The following is a 12903-nucleotide window of genomic DNA, read 5'->3' as shown; positions in this document are numbered from 1 at the left end:
ATGTCCATGGAGTCGGTGATGACATCCAACTACCTCATTCTCTGTCTTCCCCTTCTCCTCCTACTGCCGGGAGCCGGCGAGAGACATTCCGCTCGTGACAAAGGTCATGAAGAAGGAGGCTCGATCCTGCCTTTGCGTATGCCGAGCCTCCTTCCTCATGACCTTTGTCACGAGCGGTCTTCCCCTTCTCCTCCTACCTTCAGCCTTTCCCAGCATCAGGGTCTTTTCCAATTAGTCAGTTCTTTGCATCCGGTGGCCAAAGTATTGGAGCTTCAGCTTCAGCATCAGTCCTTTCAATGAATATTCATGACGGATTTCCTTTACAATTGAATTACAAGGTTCGATCTCCTTGCTGTCTAAGGGACTCTCAAAAGTCTTCTCCAACACCACAGTTCAAAAGCATCAACAGTTCTTCAGCATTCAGCTTTCTTTGTGGTCCATCTCTCACATCCATACATAACTACGTATTTCTGACAAGATTTGAGCAGATCAAAACTGTATCTTAGATGACCAAACATATGTATATAATCAATCTGATTAGGCTATCAAAAGGCTCCAAACTTAGAGCCTGGTAAAGCTTAGTTTTGGCAAAAATATATTTTTTTAATAAAACAACTGGTAAGCAATTTTTTTCTAAGACCACACAACTGTTATTTTAAAAAAAAGGTATATGTTTAATCAGTTATGAACTGAGTAATATGATAAGAAGGAGTTAATAAGAATAAAACCCCAAAGATAATATTAAAAAGGCTTTCCACAGTTATCAGACAAATGGAGAACAAGAGAAAAGGGGGACAAGCATGGAGAAAAATGTTCCCTTTCCCAAACGCTCTTTTTGAAAATTACTTGGAGACTTAGAGACTCTGTTGACTTTAATTAAGTGCTCATTAGACTGACAAACTTTTTAAAAAAGTGATCCTGCCTGCCATGTGGGTTTTCATATGCTCTCCTGGCTTTCCCTCTAAATTACTTTAGAACCATTTCAGAGTAACTTGTTTATGCAAGGGAAATTACTCATAACCCTTTAAAGAATTCAGATAGATTTTTATGTCCTGTGGTTACTGCTTTATTATTTTTACACAGTTTTATAATTTTCACTGAAATCTCTTAACTCCTCCATGCAAAGTCAAAGTCTTCCTAAATAGGACTTAATTCCTTTGGTACCAGTGGGGAAATAACTTATAAGCTTTGAAATCTCCAGAGTCAGATGTCAACACAGAAATAATTGAATAGGTAAAGTCCTGGAGGCTTGGGCGATACCCAAATAAACAACTGAATGATCTTTCCAAACATTCAACAGGAATAAAATAAAAAGAGTTAATTTTTTTTATGTTACAGTAAGTCCCCTACATACGAGTGAATTCCATTCTGAGAGTGAGTTCATAAGTCCAATTTGTTCCAACAAAGTTGGCCTAGGTACCCAACTAGCACAATTTACTATATAGTACTGTACTGTAATGTGGCTATAATACTTTTCACATAAATAATACACAAAAAAATGCAAACAAAAAATAAAGTAACATTTTTAATCTCACAGTACAGTACCTTGAAAAGTCTAGTAGTACAGCACAACAGCTGGCACACAGGGGCTGGTATTGAGTGAACAGGTAAGAAGTAAAGGTAATATACGCTACAGTACTGTAAAGTAAACAAAAGCACAACCACTTGTAGAGGATGCACACACATGACAATGTATGTCAGACATGTGAACATAGTTGGACATGAGAACACAGGTTCTCATCTTTGGAAGTTTGTAACTTGAAGGTGTGTATATAGAGGACTTACTGTATGTTACTGTGTTCATATTCGTACCACCTTCTGATTGAATATTTTATTTTTTAAATAGTTGCAAAAGATTTGTCTTAGTCTCAGTTTATAAAGGTACCAGAAAGCCTAACATTAAAGAAACTGTTGATGGATTAATCCACACTAGGACATACTTCCTGGTCTATCACAAAATTGACTACTTGAAGGTAATATTAATATTAGCTATCAGAATTATTGTTGTTTCCTGGATCTTGTTTTATGCTTCTCTTTATCCCTTATACTATTAAAAATGGTATAATAAAGAATAAAACAGAGTATTACTTAGAAGAATAAGATTTAGAGACCAGAAGATATACTGATAATCACTGTTTTCATACACACTGCTCTTAGATCTTTTGACTAATATCAACATCAACATGTTGATGGAGTGTTTTAACAGACAAAAAGTCATGGCTGACTTCATATTGCTTTGTCATATCACTAGTCACATAATGGATTTGCCTAGATATACAGTTACAATTGTTTTCATTCTTGATACTTTATTCTCAAAATTCAGAATTATGAGATTCTGAGTAAAAATATAAAGCACCAAGTTAAAATAAAAAATAGTTAGGGAATAAATACTCTAATAATTCTTAAAATACACCTAAAATATTATGCTTCCATTTCTGCCACTTATATTAATCTGATCAAAATTTATCTAGCACATACAAAGCTGTCTTTAGCATTTCAGCAAAATGATACTAATAAAACTAGACTTGATTCCATTTCATACTGTGTAGAATGACTAAAAATAAAACACTGATAACACCAAAGGTGGGAAATAATGTGGAACAAATAAAGCTTTCATATGTTATTGACAGGAGTGTGAAATGGTACAACCACTTAGGAAAAGTATATGTAGTTTCTCATATATATATCTGCTCTATGAACCAGTAGTTTCATCTCTAGGTATTTACTAAGAAATTAAAGCCAAAGTCAAATAAATTTGTACAAAAGTGGTTTATAGGACCTTTATTCATAACAGGTACAAATTGAAAACAACCACAATTTCGATCAAGAGGTGAACAGACACACGAATTGGGGTGATTTCATGCAGCTCAATACTATTTGGCAATAAAACAATAATGAGTGTGTTATATGAACAGTAACATGAATGTATTTCAAGGATTAAGTGAAAAGAGTCAAAGATAATATTACATTCTATATGACTCCATTTTTAAGAAGTTCAGGAACAAACACAACTAAGTCATGGTGCTAAAATCAGAATCACTGTTGCTTTGCAAACTGAGAGTTGACTAAAACAGGCAAGAGGAAATATCCTGTGGAGTTGGAAATGTTCTGTCTTATTTGGGGTGGTGGCTAGTGTGTATACACATTCATCCACTATCCCACTGAACTGAATATATTTATGATACGTAAAATTATTAAAAGGTACATTTTATCCAATGTTTAAATATTTAAAAAATTTAGTTTTCATATATCTAATCTAGGGAAAACCACTAGACCATTCAGGTATGATCTAAATCAAATCCCTTACAATTGCACAGTGGATGTGATAGATAGATTCAAGGGATTAGATTTGATAGACAAGAGTTCCTAAAAAACTATGGATGGAAGATCATAATATTGAACAGAGGGTGGTGATCAAAACCACCCCCAAGAAGAAGAAATGCAAAAAGGCAAAATAGTTGTCTGAGGAAGTTTTACAAATAGCTGAGAAAAGAAGAGAAGCAAAAGGCAAAGGAGAAAAGGAAAGATATATCCATCTGAATGCAGAGTTCCAAAGAATAGCAAGGAGAGATAAGAAAGCCTTCCGAAGTGATCAATACAAAGAAATAGAGGAAAACAATATATAGAATGGGAAGACTAGAGATCTCTTCAAGAAAATTAGAGATACCAAGGGAATATTTCATGCAAAGATGGGCACAATAAAGGACAGAAACAGTACGGACCTAACAAAAGAAAAAAATATTAAGAACAGATGGCAAGAATACACAGAAGAACTGTACAAAAAAAGATCTTAATGACACAGATAACCATGATGGTGTGATCACTCACCTAGAGCCAGACATTCTGGAATGCGAAGTCAAGTGGGCCTTAGGAAGCATCACTTCAAACAAAGCTAAGGGAGGTGATGGAATTTCAGTTGAGCTATTTCAATGAACAAAACTAGTGGAGGTGATGGAGTTCCAGTTGAGCTTTTCAAATCTAAAAAGATGATGCTGTGAAAGTGCTGCACTCAATATCCCAGCACATTTGGAAAGCTCAGCAGTGGCCACAGGACTGGAAAGGGTCAGTTTTCATTCCAGTCCCAAAGAAAGTAAATGCTAAAGACTGTTCAAACTATTGCACAATTGCACTCATTTCAGATGCTAGCAAAGTAATGCTCAAAATTCCCCAAGTGAGGCTTCAACAGTACGTGAACCAAAAACTTCCAGATGTTCAACTTGGATTTAGAAAAGGCAGAGGAACGAGAGATCAAATTTCCAACATCCATTGGAGTATAGAAAAAGCAAGAGAATTCCAGAAAAACATCTACTTCTGCTTCATTGACTATGCTAAAGCCTTTGGGAGAATCACAACAAACTGGAAAATTCTTCAAGAGATGGGAACACCAGACCACCTTACCTGCCTCCTGAGAAATCTGTATGTAGGTCAAAAAGCAACAGTTAGAACCGGACACGGAACAATGGACTGGTTCCAAATTGGGAAAGGAGTATGTCGAAGCTGTATATTGTCATCTTGCTTATTTAACTTATACACAGAGTACATCATGTGAAATGCTGCACTAGAAGAAGCACAAGCTGGAATCAAGACTGACAGGAGAAATATAAACTTCAGATATGCAGATGAAACCACCCTAATGGCAGAAAATGAAGAGTAAATAAAGAGCCTCTTGATAAAAGTGAAAGAGGAGAGTGGAAAAGCTTAAAACTCAACATTCAAAAACCAAGGTTCATGGAACCTGGTCCCATCTCTTCATGGCAAATAGATGGAAAAACAATGGAAACAGTGACAGATTTTATTTTCTTGGGCTCCAAAATCACTGCAGATGGTGTCCAGTCATGAAATCAAAAGACACTTGCTTCTTGGAAGAAAAGCAATGACCAACCTAGACAGCATATTAAAAAGCAGAGAAATTACTTTACCAACAGAGATCTGTCTAGTCAAAGCTATGGTTTTTTCAGTAGTCATGTATGGATGTGAGAGTTGGACCATAAAGAAAACCAAGTGCTGGAGAATTGATGCTTTTGAACTGCGGTGTTGAAGAAGACTCTTGAGAGTCCCTCCGACAGCAAGGAGATCAAACCAGTCAACTGTAAAGGAAATCAGTCATGAATATTCATTGGAAGGACTGATGCTGAAGCTCCAATACTTGGGCCACTTGATGCAAAGAACTAACTCATTGGAAAAGATCTTGATGTAGGAAAGATTGAAGGCAGGAGGAGAAAGAGACAAAAGAGGATGAGATGGTTGCATAGCATCACCAACATGATGGTCATGAGTTTGAACAAGCTTCAGGACTTGGTGATGGACAGGGAAGCCTGGCATGCTGTAGTCCATGGGGTCACAAAGAGTTGGACATGACCAAACGACTGAATTGAATTGAACTGATATCCAATTTAGCTTCTCATTTATTACATATGAAAAAAACTCTCCCATTCACTGTTAAGATGTGCTACTTAAAAGCAATCTCAAAAATGTACTCTTATTGTTTACTAATAAATTAAAATATGTATAATAAGCAGTTTTAAAGGAGAAATATGTAAGAATTCTAAACATCAGTACATGGAAGCTTTTTAAAAATTATGCTACAATCCAGAGTTAAATATTATTCTACACTTTACTACTTAGTCCTAAAACCAAATATGACACAGTATATCATGAGTTTTAGCAATCATGCATCTTGTTATATGATTAATTTAAATTATCATTGGCATTTAATTATGCCAATTATTATGCCAGTTAATTATCTATGGCATTAATTTGTGAATTGATTTAAAATGTCTTTGTATAGCACAGTATAAGCGTAAATTACCCCGTGTCCGAGGTCAGGGGCAGCGGCTGAGAGTGCCAGGCTGAGACAGCTCAGGAGCAGCAGAGAGAAGCTACCCCACATCTGAGGTCAGGGGCGGTGGCTGGGAGAAGCGACCCCATGTCTAAGGAGTGGTGGCTGCATGGGCACAGGAGGGCCACTGGAGAAGGGAATGGCAAACCACTTCAGTATTCTTTCCTGGAGAACCCCATGAACAGTAAGAAAAGGCAAAATGATAGGATACTGAAAGAGGAACTCCCCAGGTCAGTAGGTGCCCATTATACTACTGGAGATCAGTGGAGAAATAACTCCAGAAAGAATGAAGGGATGGAGCCAAAGCAAAAACAATACCCAGTTGTGGATGTGACTGGTGATAGAAGCAAGGTCCGATGCTGTAAAGAGCAATACTATATAGGAACCTGAAATGTTAGGTCCATGAATCAAGGCAAATTGGAAGTGGTCAAACAGGAGATGGCAAGAGTGAACGTCAACATTCTAGGAATCAGCAAAATAAAATGGACTGGAATGGGTGAATTTAAATGAGATGACCATTATATCGACTACTGCAGGCAGGAATCCCTTAGAAGAAATGCAGTAGCCATCATGGTCAACAAAAGAATCCAAAATGCAGTACTTGGATGCAATCTCAAAAACGACAGAATGATCTCTGTTCCTTTCCAAGGCAAAGCATTCAATATCACAGTAATCCAAGCCTATGCCCCAACCAATAACACTGAAGAAGCTGAAGTTGAACAGTTCTATGAAGACCTACAAGACCTTGTAGAACTAACACCCAAAAAAGATGTCCTTTTCATTATAGGGGACTGGAATGCAAAAGTAGGAAGTCAAGACACACCTGGAGTAACAGGCAAATTTGGTCTTGGACTACGGAATGAAGCAGGGCAAAGGCTAATAGAGTTTTACCAAGAGAACACACTGGTCACAGCAAACACCCTCTTCCAACAACACAAGAGAAGACTCTACATATGGACATCACCAGATGGTCAACAATGAAATCAGATTGATTATATTCTTTGCAGCCAAAGATGTAGAAGCTCTATACAGTCAGTAAAAACAAGACCAAGAGCTGACGGTAGCTCAGATCATGAGCTCCTTATTGCCAAATTTAGACTCAAATTGAAGAAAGTAGGGAAAACCACTAAACCATTCAGGTATGACATAAATCAAATAAATCCCTTCTGATTATACAGTGGAAGTGAGAAATAGATTTAAGGGACTAGATTTGATAGAGTGCCTGATGAAATATGGACTGAGGTTCGTAACATTGTACAGGAGACAGGGATCAAGACCATCCCCATGGAAAAGAAATGCAAAAAAGCACAATGGCTGTCTGGGGAGGCCTTACAAATAGCTGTGAAAAGAAGAGAAGCGAAAAGCAAAGGAGAAAAGGAAAGATATAAGCATCTGAATGCAGAGTTCCAAAGAATAGCAAGGAGAGATAAGAAAGCCTTCCTCAGCGATCAATGCAAAGAAATAGAGGAAAACAACAGAATGGGAAAGACTAGAGATCTCTTCAAGAAAATTAGAGATACCAAGGGAACATTTCATGGAAAGATGGGCTTGATAAATGGTAGGGACCTAACAGAAGCAGAAGACATTAAGAAGAGATGGCAAGAATACACAGAAGAAAAGATCTTCATGACCCAGATAATCATGATGGTGTGATCACTCACCTACCTAGAGCCAGACATCCTGGAATGTGAAGTCAAGTGGGCCTTAGAAAGCATCACTACGAACAAAGCTAGTGGAGGTGATGGAATTCCAGTTGAGCTATTTCAAATCCTGAAACATGATGCTGTGAAAGTGCTGCACTCAGTATGCCAGCAAATTTGGAAAACTCAGCAGTGGCCACAGGACTGGAAAAGGTCAGTTTTCATTCCAATCCCAAAGAAAGGCAATGCCAAAGAATGCTCAAACTACCGCACAATTCCACTCATCTCACATGCTAGTAAAATAATGTTCAAAATTCTCCAAGCCAGGCTTCAGCAATATGTGAACCATGAACTTCCAGATGTTCAAGCTGGTTTTTGAAAAGGCAGAGGAACCAGAGATCAAATTGCCAACATCCACTGGATCATCAAAAAAACAAGAGAGTTGCAGAAAAACATCTATTTCTGTTTTATTGACTATGCCAAAGACTTTGACTGTGTGGATCACAATAAACTGTGGAAAATTCTGAAAGAGATGGGAATACCAGACCACCTGACCTGCCTCTTGAGAAACCTATATGCAGATCAGGAAGCAACAGTTAGAACTGGACATGTAACAACAGACTGGTTCCAAATAGGAAAAGGAGTAAGTCAAGGCTGTATATTGTCACCCTGCTTATTTAACTTATATGCAGAGTACATCATGAGAAACACTCGGCTGGAAGAAGCACAAGCTGGAATCAAGATTGCCGGGAGAAATATCAATAACCTCAGATATGCAGATGACACCACCCTTATGGCAGAAAGTGAAGAGGAACTAAAAAACCTCTTGATCAAAGTGAAAGAGGAGAGTTAAAAAGTTGGCTTAAAACTCAACATTCAGAAAACGAAGATCATGGCATCTGGTCCCATCACTTCCTGGGAAATAGATGGGGAAACAGTGGAAACAATGTCAGACTTTATTTTTCTGGGCTCCAAAATCACTACAGATGGTGACTGCAGCCATGAAATTAAAAGACGCTTACTCCTTGGAAGGAAAGTTATGACCAACCTAGATAGCATATTCAAAAGCAGAGACATTACTTTGCCAACAAAGGTTCGTCTAGTCAAGGCTATGGTTTTTCCTGTGGTCATGTATGGATGTGAGAGTTGGACTGTGAAGAAGGCTGAGCGCCAAAGAATTGATGCTTTTGAACTGTGGTGTTGGAGAAGACTCTTGAGAGTCCCTTGGACTGCAAGGAGATCCAACCAGTCCATTCTGAAGGAGATCAGCCCTGGGATTTCTTTGGAAGGAGTGATGCTAAAGCTGAAACTCCAGTACTTTGGCCACCTCATGCCAAGAGTTGACTCATTGGAAAAGACTCCGATGCTGGGAGGGATTGTGGGCGGGAGGAAAAGGGGATGACAGAGGATGAGATGGCTGGATGGCATCACTGACTTGGTGAACATGAGTCTGAGTGAACTCCGGGAATTGGTGATGGACAGGGAAGCCTGGCGTGCTGAGATTCACGGGGTCGCAAAAGTCAGACACGACTGAGCGACTGAACTGAACTGAAGTGTAAATTGGCCTTTAAACTATATTTAAAACATATCTTAAATCAAACTGACCTAAAGTAAAAATATATAAAAGCAAAATTAATATATCCTATCCCATGTTGAACCCATGATTTTAACAATTTAATACGTGTTCCTATGACACCAAACAATTCGGTGTGTGGTTTAATAGATACAGTCAGTTTCATTTTTGAATTTGTTTGTTTTCTTTGCTCAGTCCCCAAGATCTTAGATTTTCATTTCCTGATGGACCTTGGTGATTTAGTGAACAATAACTGTAATCTTCTACAACTATGTCAGAAGAAACTTAGCATTAGTTTTCTAACATTTCAGACTCAGAATTCCTCATTTAAAATATTGAAATTTCATTGTCCTGAACTCATGACTCTGAGACAGAGCTTCCGACCAGAGGAAGTTCATGGTGAAGAATGGCTTCATGTATCACCCCCAATAATATTTTCACCTTGACAGAGACTATCATTGCCTTGATCCCAGGCATGAAAATTTTTGCAAAGTTTTTGGTGGTATTGTCTTTGGTAGAAAATTTTAAAATATAAGACATATATAGCTGTCTTCTACCTATTTTGCAAGGAGATCTAATCAGTCCATCCTAAAGCAAAACAGTCCTGAATATTCATTGGAAGGACTGATGTTGAAGCTGAAACTCCAATACTTTGGCCACCTCATGCAAAGAGCTGACTCATTGGAAAAGGCCCTGATGCTGGGAAAGATTGAAGACAGCAGGAGAAGGGGACGACAGAGAATGAGATGGTTGGATGGCATCACTGACTCCATGGACATGAGTTTGAGTAAACTCCAGATGTTGGTGATGGACAGGGAGGCCTGGAGGGCTGCAATTCATGGGGTCGCACAGAGTTGAACATGACTGAGTGACTGAACTGAATTGAACCTACTTTGCAATATAGAAATACCACCTATTTCTTTAAATAGACATCAGCCATCAGATTTTCCTATGATTCTCCCAGTGTCCCTGGTAGTTGTCACCACAAAGATAATCTTTTCAAAGCACAGCAATCACCTACCCAGGTTCCTGCTTGCTTTGTTTATCGTTGCCAATTCAAGTGAGGGCATCTCAGCTTCCCAATTGACTTAGATCCTTTGTGTGTAAGTCCTGAAACTCAAACTGAATCTGCATGTGTGTGCATTTAGATATTCTTATGTACCACTGTAAGACTACAGTTCTTACAGAAACTGAAGCTGAAAAAACAATATCCAAATAAATATAAAATATCCAAATAAAATATCAAACTGTGAAACAATCAATAATGTGCTTTTCTACAATGAACTCACGTTAGTTGAAGGCAGTGCATTCATATTTAATTCATAGTCTGTTTTTGCTCAAAATTTGCTACCAGATAATTGATCTGGCTTTTTGTTTATCTGAATTAGAATGCAGTCATTATTGAGGTATCAAGTTTTGCTGTTCAGTGCCTGTTGTCAGCTATCGAGATGGCCAGAAGTACCAAGTCAACCACCATGTGGCCCACTGCGTTCACACATAGCCACAGGCTGAAGGAAATGCCAACTGTGTGTGTGTGCATGTGTGTGTCCTTGCCTTGCTGCTGCTGTTGCTGCTGCTAAGTCGCTTCAGTCGTGTCTGACTCTGTGCAACCCCATAGACGGCAGCCCACCAGGCTCCCCCGTCCCTGGGATTCTCCAGGCAAGAACACTGGAGTGGGTTGCCATTTCCTTCTCCAGTGTCCTTGCCTTAGGTACAAACAATTAAAATAAAGTTTGGATGAGATTTCCATACTGATAGCTACCACTGTGGGCAATGAGAGAGAAGGTGGGCAATAGCCTCCACTAACATGCCTTGTAGACAAAAAAAAAAAAAAAAAAGGACCTGTTTTCCATAATTCACTCAAACTCCAAACAGCAACTTAATTTTCTTTCAGTTTTCAGTTTGAGACGCACGGCAGGGATCTCCTCCCCAAGCAAAAGGCAATCTGAGGTGAGAAGAAGAGCATGCTGCCAGCACAGGTATAGGCCTGCACAGCGGAGCTGTGGCACAGAGAGAGGCTTTTCATTTTAACAACTGTGAGAGAGTGAGGACAGGAACATAATGAAGATGGCATAATTGAAGTGGGAGAGGGAAACATTAACCATGCATCCAAAGGAAGACTGGGGGCTGCTTTCATTTGGACTTCCTTGTTTGCTCAAGCCTTAAAACTAGCTGAGAGGTCAGGAAACTCCTCGAGGTTAGCACCTAAACCCCAACAAACTCCCAGTTCTGGAAAGTTGGTCTGCTGTGCTTTGTTTTACTTTAATTATATGGAGCCAAGTTATTTTGACTCTTCTGTTTTTTCATTTTCATATGCATGTTGACTGTAGGATACAGACACCTCTGACAAGGATTTCAGTTATATATGGGTCTGTTGATGCCCAAACATCTCTTTTCTGATGCATCTGTCTCTTTGCCACCAAAGAATTTCATATCCTGCACAGGAAGATATAAGCATGAAAAATTTGAAAATATAAAACAGAACACAAGGAAACTGAGGACATGAGAGAGGATGAAAGGAAAAAGAAAATGTACCAAGATCCAAAGAAAGCAAGACAAGTAGATGATAGGCATGTGGTTCCAAGGGAGATTAAATTCAAAGAGATTTAAAAATATTATTAATAGATTTACAAATGGTCATGAAGTGAAAATCACAGAAATTTATATTTAATTGTTGACATCAAATAATGTCTTATTCAGACAGAAGTCATATGATCATGAATACTCCTATAATTGAAACTTTACTTACAAAATTACATTTTAAAAGTATTTGTTAAATTCTCAGTAAAAAGAAATGCACATAAAATATGAATTTTCCTATGAAAAATTATAGCTAATTATTCAGGTTTTTAACCAATAGTTTTTATGAACTGGCAAACCCTCCAACAATTCATTAAAAAAAAAAAAAAAAAGTCGAATGCACTGTAGACTTCATTTATGTTAGAGAATTCCTGAGGCATATTTAGTAGGAATAAACAAAATAATGCTAAAGGAAAATCATATTTGTTTTCTCACCTACAGAGGCTCAGGAGGAACCCATTGAGGATAAGAAAGTCACTGTTTATCTTAGTTAGATTCTGATGTCTTTGACTCTACTGATCAATATCACCCCTGAATAAGTTACTATGGAATTGAGGCTTCGCTTGATTCAATAACCCCAAATTTCTTAACCCTTGCATTAAAAAAAAAAAGGTGAACAAAATACTTTAAAAAGACTTTATTTTTTTAAATGCCTTGAGAGAGTCTTCAACCATCACTTTAAAGGTATGTGGACACTTTTGAAATGCATCTTATTCTAGTCTAGCCCATGGCTAGATAGAACTTAAAATCATTTGTTTAGTACTAAAGATCAATGCAAAAAAAAATATGTCACGCATGGAGGTAGCAATAAACAAGTACTATTTTATGCTGCAAATTAGAAGTTAATATTTTAAATTAAAAAAACAGCACATGCATAATAACTGAAATCCTGCCCACCTACAAATTTACTGATATCCCTATCTGTATTCATTCCTTTACCTTTTAACTCATTCAATCATCTTTTGAGTGTATGTTACATCAGCCTCTGAACTAAGTACCAGAACTACATGTCTTTCATTTTAGATAGAGGCCTAATATTCTTAATATTTTATGGTTCTCTTTACTTTCACAACTTTTTTTGATAGGCTTAATGAGATACAATACCTGAGAAGTGAGGATGAGATTATTTTACTTAATATTTAAAGTAATAAGCATGCAATATTTACTTTAAATTGCATAAATTAATTAATCAAACTGTTAATTATAGTGCCAAGCATTTTCTACTGTATTCTAGTCCTGGGAATTTGGTAACTCATATCAGTTATATAGAG

This window comes from Bos mutus, chromosome 2, assembly GCF_027580195.1.
Source record: "Bos mutus isolate GX-2022 chromosome 2, NWIPB_WYAK_1.1, whole genome shotgun sequence".
In the NCBI taxonomy this organism is placed as follows: Eukaryota; Metazoa; Chordata; class Mammalia; order Artiodactyla; family Bovidae; genus Bos; species Bos mutus.
Note: the sequence above shows the minus strand (reverse complement) of the source record.